The sequence below is a fragment of the Macrobrachium rosenbergii genome, chromosome 16 (assembly GCF_040412425.1).
Source record: "Macrobrachium rosenbergii isolate ZJJX-2024 chromosome 16, ASM4041242v1, whole genome shotgun sequence".
Lineage (NCBI taxonomy): Eukaryota > Metazoa > Arthropoda > Malacostraca > Decapoda > Palaemonidae > Macrobrachium > Macrobrachium rosenbergii.
This window is the reverse complement of record NC_089756.1, coordinates 60,664,069-60,671,977: the sequence shown is the minus strand read 5'-3', so window position 1 is coordinate 60,671,977 and position 7,909 is coordinate 60,664,069. Positions and strand designations below refer to the sequence as shown.

The window sequence follows — 7,909 nt, the reverse complement described above, 5'->3', positions numbered from 1 at the left end:
ATAGCCTTCATTTTCACAGAAATGCTACAACAGCCTTATATTTACTCATCACAGTAATATAATTTGTTATCCTTGTTTTTAATATATATTCTATATAATTCATTGACAGCAGTTCAATAATTGTGTTTAAGGCTAAGACAACCTTATGATTGGTCTATGTGTGCCACTGCCGACATGCCCACAAATCTTACTGTATCAATTAAAAGCTACTATGTTTCCACCAAATACAGGAGGAAAATTATTTGCAATAAGAAAATGACACGTAGGCACAACTCAAAATATAAGAATTTGGTGTGTAGCCCTATGACTGTTAGTACCTGAAAATATAAGAATTTTTTGTGTAGGCCTATGCCCTGCCATTGCCTCAAAATATAAGAATTTGTTGTGTAGCCCTATGCCCTGTCATTGCCTCAAAATATAAGAATTTGGTGTAGGCCTATGCCCTGTCATTGCCTCAAAATATAAGAATGTGATGTGTAGGCCTATGCCGCGTCATTGCCTCAAAATATAAGAATTTGTTGTGTAGGCCTATGCCCTGTCATTGACTCAAAATATAAGAATTTGTTGTGTAGCCCTACACCCCGTCATTGCCTCAAAATATAAGAATTTGATGTGTAGCCCTATGACCTGTCATTGCCTCAAAATATAAGAATTTGTTGTGTAGGTCTATGCCCTGCCATTGCCTCTAAATATAAGAATTTGTTGCGTAGCCATATACCCCATCATTGCCTCAAAATATAAGAATTTGTTGTGTAGCCTTATGCCCTGTCATTGCCTCTAAATATAAGAATTTATTGAGTAGCCCTATACTCCGTCATTGCCTCAAAATATAAGAATTTGTTGTGTAGCGCTATGCCCTGTCATTGCCTCAAAATATAAGAATTTGTTGTGTAGGCCCACGCCCTGCCATTGCCTCAAAATATAAGAATTTTTTTAGTAGCCCTATACTCCCTCATTGCCTCATGATATAAGAATTTGTTGTGTAGCCCTATGCCCTGTCATTGCCTCAAAATATAATTTAATGTGTAGGCCTATGCCCTGCCATTGCCTCAAAATATAAGAATTTGCTGTGAAGCCCTATGCCTTGTCATTGCCTCAAAATAAAAGAATATGATGTGTAGGCCTATGCCCTGTCATTGCCACAAAGCATAAGAATTTGTTGTGTAGCCATAGCCTCAAAATATAAGAATTTGTTTGTAGCCCTATACCCTGTCATTGCCTCAAAATATAATAATTTGATGTGTAGCCCTGTGCCCTGTCATTGCCTCAAAATATAAGAATTTGTTGTGTAGCCCTATGCCCTGCCATTTCCTCAAAATATAAGAATTTGTTTTGTAGCCCTATGCCCTGTAATTGCCTCAAAATATAATAATTTGTTGTGTAGCCCTATGCCCTGTCATTTGCTCAAAATATAAGAATTTGTGTAGCCCTATGAGCTGGCATTGCCTCAAAATATAAGAATTTGTTTTGTAGCCCTATACCCCATCATTGCCTCAAAATATAAGAATTTGTTGTGTAGCCCTATGCCCTGTCATTTCCTCAAAATATAAGAATTTGTTGTGTAGCCCTATGCGCTGGCATTGCCTCAAAATATAAGAATTTTTTGAGTAGCCCTATACTCCCTCATTGCCTCAAAATATAAGAATTTGTTGTGTAGCCCTATGCTCTGTCATTGCCTTAAAATATGAGAATTTGTTGTGTGGCCCTCAAAATATAAGAATTTGCTGAATAGGCCTATGCCCTACCATTGCCTGAAAATATAAGAAATTGTTGAGTAGCCTTGTACGCCGTCATTGCCTCAAAATATAAGAATTTGTTGTGTCGCCCTATGCCCTGTCATTGCCTCAAAATATAAGAATTTGTTGTGTAGCCCTATACCCCATCATTGCCTCAAATTATACGAATTTGTTGTGTAGCCCTATGCCCCGTCATTGCCTCAAAATATAAAAGGATTTGTTGTGTAGCCCTATGCCCTGTCATTGCCTCAAAATATAAGAATTTGTTGCGTAGCCCTATGCCCTGTCATTGCCTCAAAATATAAGAATTTGTTGTGTAGCCCTATACCCTGTCATTGCCTCAAAATATAACAATTTGTTGTGTAGCCCTATGCCCTGTGATTTCCTCAAAATATAAGAATTTGTTGTGTAGCCCTATGTCCTGTCATTTCCTCAAAATATAAGAATTTGTTGTGTAGCCCTATGCCCTGTCATTGCCTCAAAATATAAGAATTTGTTGTGTAGCCCTATGTCCTTTTATTTCCTCAAAATATAAGAATTTGTTGTGTAGCCCTATGCCCTGTCATTTCCTCAAAATATAAGAATTTGTTAAAAAGCCCTATACTCCGTCATTGCCTCAAAATATAAGAATTTGATGTGCAGGCCTATGCCCTGTCATTGCCTTAAAATATAAGAATTTGATGTGTAGGCCTATGCTCTGTCATGGCCTTAAAATATAAGAATTTGTTGTGTAGGCCTATGCTCTGTCATGACCTTACAATATAAGAATTTGATGTGTAGGCCTATGCCCTGTCATTGCCTCAAAATATAAGAATTTGTTGAGTAGCTTTATGCTTTGTCATTGCCTCAAAATATAAGAATTAGATGTGTAGGCCTATGCCTGTCCTTGCCTCAAAATATAAGAATTTGCTGTGCAGGCTTATCCCTTGCCATTGCCCCAAAATATAAGAATTTTACATGTAGGCCTAATCTTATAATGATATTAACTTTTGACATGCAGGATTATCACGTATTAATATTCTAATATCGGAATTGGCAGCATAAGTCTATGTTTTATTTCAATTAATGTGGCTATGTGGAATCGCTTATGTATGCCAACACCGATTTAAAAGAAAGAAAACAAGCAAGATACTTGTGTATTTAGTGTGCGCATGATCAAAATATATAAAAAAAGATACACCAACAGAATGATCCAAGATCTTCGTAATGATATTACTGTATACAACTTAATGTATCTTTTATCGGAGATGTGAATTGCAGACCTCACAATTCCGGGAACTCAAATCTGTGGTGTCATCGTTCATGCACGGAGCTCAACATGACTGAACCTAGGCAAATCCGTAATGGCAATCATTTGGACTGTTAACTAGTGTGACGTCATTCCCTTTCGAGAGCTAGCCAACCACTGGCGTGCAGTGGGCGGGGCTTAGCTGCCAAGGGCCATGGATTTCGCTTATAATCAAGGCCACCGAAAATAGATCTATCTTTCGGTGGTCTCGGTATAACGCTGTATGAACTGCGGCCCACGAAACTTTAACCACGGCCCGGTGGTGGCCTATCCTGTATCATTGCCAAAAGCACGATTACGGCTAATTTTAACCTTAAATAAAATATAAACTACTGAGGCTAGAGGGCAGCATTTTGGTATGTTTGATGATTGGAGGGGGGATGATCAACATACCAATTTGCAGCCCTCTAGCCTCAGTAGTTTTTAAGATCTGAGGACGGACAGACAAAGTGCGGACGGACAGACAAATAGTTTTCTTTTGACAAAACTAAAAGTAAACAATCTAAGAGGCAATTTCAACACGGCTTCACAGTGTTGCCAACTTACCCCTTACAGAAAAGGAGATGCAAACTGTGAGGTTCTAAGAGAAATGAAATCAAACAAAATAAGTTATATTTAAAAACTTGAAGTTTTTGGAAAGTTCATTAGAGCGTCTTATCAATAGAACTCATCCGAATCTCTAACATCAATTGTTTGTTGCAGTCAGACGTATATTCTTTCAGTAATTACCTATTGATAATTTATCACTGGTATTCTTGGGCGATACAATGACAGTGTGTCATAATAATGTAGCAATACCGAAGCAACAGCAGCAGGAATCAGAAGACCCAAAAATAAATGAATGAATAAATAAGAGGAACGAAAATACCACATCTGCAAGATCCGATTAAACCTTAACAAGCGCCATTTTGTCGCTCAGAGCCGGTCATTGTAGAAATGTTAAGGGACAGCAGATCATTTATATAATTTAGGTGTTCTTTCACAGTCATTCTAATATGCTTATTTTGGACAGAGTTCTCTCTCTCTCTCTCTCTCTCTCTCTCTCTCTCTCTCTCTCTCTCTCTCTCTCTCTCTCTCTCTCAACTTCAGCATTCCTTGAACTATTGTGTACAAATTGAAGGGATCCCTGTTAGCCAATTCTGGTGTTATCGGATTTAATCAAGTCTGTGGTGTGTGTACAGAAAAATGTTGAAACGTACACTCGGCAAGAAAAGTGGGGATACAGTTTTCATTAGATTTCGTTCATCGAATTTGTATTTTTTTTCTTATAGAAAACACATAATCTCGGTAAATTTACTCTAGAATATGAAGATACAATGCAAATTATATCATATATATTAAATCTGCAAAACAAAAACGTTCAGATACTTAAAACCACCATGGATGTCCGAAGTAATCAGAATTTCTCAGATGACTTCGTTCATAGAGATCTAAAAGATAGTGTATGGATATCTCGGTGTGGTACTGTTTATCAGAGCGGCAATATTTACTCGTTTTCCATTATGAACAGGCTTATTATTGCATCATCATACGAGGTAATGATAATTTATTTAATTTTTACACATACATATTTATATTTCACGGTGTTAAAGGTCAGCTGGAATTAATGGCAGTAAATGATGTGACAGCTAGGGTAGGTTGATCTGTTTAAATCCGCAAGAGCGTTCTCTATGATGTGCGGAGTAACGCCAGAACTTCGGCGGGAAAACACAAGTAACTGGATGTTTCTTGATGTTGCCATAGTTTCTCTCTCTCTCTCTCTCTCTCTCTCTCTCTCTCTCTCTCTCTCTCTCTCTCTCTCTCTCTCTCTCTCTCCATTGCTAAAACATACTATACAAATATAGTATCGCTCAATCTCTAAAAGAAAAAATAATAAAATGAGTAGCTCTACATATAGGCCTAGGCTTACACAACAGCAACTCTCTCTCTTTCTCTCTCTCTCTCTCTCTCTCTCTCTCTCTCTCTCTCTCTCTCTCTCCATTGCTAAAACATACTATACAAATATAGTATCGCTCAATCTCTAAATAAAAAAAAAAATAATGAAATGAGTAGCTCTACATATAGGCCTAGGCTTACACAACATCAACTCTCTCTCTCTCTCTCTCTCTCTCTCTCTCTCTCTCTCTCTCTCTCTCTCTCTCTCTCTCTCATCATAACATTGCATTCGTTCCTTTATTGTTCCCCATGTTTTTCTTTGGACATTGCTCAAATTTAACTATTGATTTCATTATGGAAGATCGTGTTTCCGATTACGCAAGCATTCCGTTCATTGTGGTGTCATAAATTCATTTGTGTAAGGTTACTTGGTAGGTTATGTCGAAAAATGTTTATTTTGCTCAGAACTGTCGCTGCAAATTACAACTTGAACGAATACTGTAAAGCTTACTACTGCATTTAAGTATCAATGATTTCAGAACCGTAGAATATGATTGAAAGTTATAGGAGGTCGAGCAAAAAGCAAACACATTAAGACTGAAGCTCCTCCCCCTTCTAAAGTTGCCAGATGTCGCATTAATTAGCAATATATGTCCGAAGATTTAAAAAAACTGTATCCTCACTTTCCTTGCCGAGTGTACAAAGGACCACCTTATATCTATTACTCCAAGGTCCAGAAGTTTTTCATAATGTTATTCGCCTTGCCAGCGTAGGAGGCTGTTACTCTTGGTGAATATTTCAACGTCGTCTTAACAGATTTAAAAAACACTTATTTTATGTTTAAGAATTAGAAGCCAATCGTTATCACCTTTTGGCTTATGAAAACCACCCATAATAAACACCAAACACTCTAAACATCTCGCGGTTTTCCACAACAGAAACGAAAACCATTAAATAAACAAAATATTAAAAAAAATCGTAAAATCTCGGAAAACTTGAAATCATTTTGGTTTACACCTACTTTCAACATTCTGTAATAAGAAATTGAAATTAGTAAACAATTTTTTTTCGAGTTACCCTTGAACAACATTTCAAAATGCTTAACAACATATGTAGCTGAAACAAACCTCACAAAAAGTTTCCAAGAACATTAAAATTCAGTTCATGGTTCAAAACCAAAGCTTCTAGACTTTCCCTTCATCAGGAGGTCAATGGGAAAGATAGACTAATGCAACCCTCGCTTATCTTGGAAGAACTTGGAGATATTTAATGCTCTGCAAGGTGCCACCCTATCATACTAATTGGTATTGATTGCATCTACATCTGTACGGAGCGGTCGGACACCCCAAACCTCAGTCAGGGCTGAGATTTTGCACCCTGGCCCCAACCAATAGTCCCTTCTTCAGAACCGGACCCCTCCCAAAACCTAATCCCTTGTTGCCAATCACAAGGGCCACGTACAACAGAATTTTCATAAAACTCCATACAACACTGTAGGAAACCTTGCTATGTAAACTAACCTCATTGTCAGAGGTTAAATCAAGGAACCAAATCACCTTCTAGTAATGACACTTCAAACTTACGGGTCTGCATCAGGGCTCTCGGTAAATACGAACACAAGATACTTAATTCGGTTGCTTGTTGATTGTATGAACTGAAGCATTCATCGCCTTCTTTAAAAACTATGCCACAAATCTCTCGGCACCTCGATTTTTCAGTACATGACTCACGAATTAACAGATATGAGAAATTTGAAATACCCAAGGAAAAAATGATACCTTCTGGGAAAATTACGGAAGTAATACTGCAGACTAAATTCAAAAATGAAAACTACAAACTCAAATTGACGGTTTGTATTTCCGCACGATCAATTAATAAATTTCTAAAGTAATTTGCATTTTTCTTAGGTACATAAACTAGAGCTGGTTGTAATTCAACCCATATCAACCACAGCGCGGCGTCCTTGCAGCCTAAGGAAAAAATTAAAACTATAAAAAACAGTGACCCGCTTGACTGACTAAATGAGGAGCGACAGGAGGGCATCCTTCAATACCCACTGAAAAAGCCAAAATGAAAGACTTACGTGACAGGGCGTTCCCATGGTGACATCAAAGCACACATGGTCAGGGAATCTTGCCGAAATTCCCGGGAACTTATCCCAAGCAGCGAGGCATTTTGTGGTGTCCATGAGAGGTCCTGAGTGCTCCTTCAGCACGTGGCTGGTAGACTTCAAGCGGGTGCTGTAACGACCCCAGCCCGTCACGGTCGCGTTCGCCTCTTCGAACATGTCGTCTGGTGATGGACAGAATGGAAACGTTGGGAATGTTCCTTTTCTCAAGTCTAAAAGGTTGCGCATACGGTAAGTGGACTGAAAAAGTTTCGCCAACTTTTTTCAGACAGTAACAGGCTAAGTTTAGGGTGCCTGTTTAGGCAGTCTTTATAAAATGACTTGGATTCTTTGAGTGCGAGTTCTTCAGGTTTTGTGAAGTTTTCAAACATATCACCAGGGGATAGAAAGAGTCAAATAGTGGAGTCTTAATATTTTTATTTGCCAATGGATAAGGGTGTGACTAAGGTAACCTTGTTTGTTCAGACATTCTGACTTTCACGTTACAGTGCAGTGCTCCTTTTTCTATTTTATTTAAATCTTTAAAGAATAAAGCGTTACGCTCTTTCGTTAGGCAACATTGTCAATAGCCGACTTGTTTGAAGAAGAGAACCTTACAGTTATCAAGGATATTTCATAGCATTTAAAATATCTAACCAATCACTGCTGGATCTCTTAAGCCCTTTTTTAATGACGTTCATCAGTTTTGACTCCACTTCTGCCTACCCAGATTGAGACACTGAATTACGACGACGCCTATTTTGTATGAAAGAAACTGACGTTTTCGACCAGTTTACTCTTCAAAGCCTCCACGAAAATAGTACAAGAAATATTATATTGTAGAGTCAGATTTCCTAAACAAACAAGGATGCTTAAGGCTCATCCTTATCCTCTGGCAAAATA

General features: G+C 38.0%; 1 pseudogene; it reads right to left on the bottom strand.

Annotated features, from left to right (window-relative positions):
- Positions 1–7,909, bottom strand: part of LOC136847465 (serine protease filzig-like) — a 79,014-nt pseudogene that overhangs the window by 29,271 nt on the left and 41,834 nt on the right.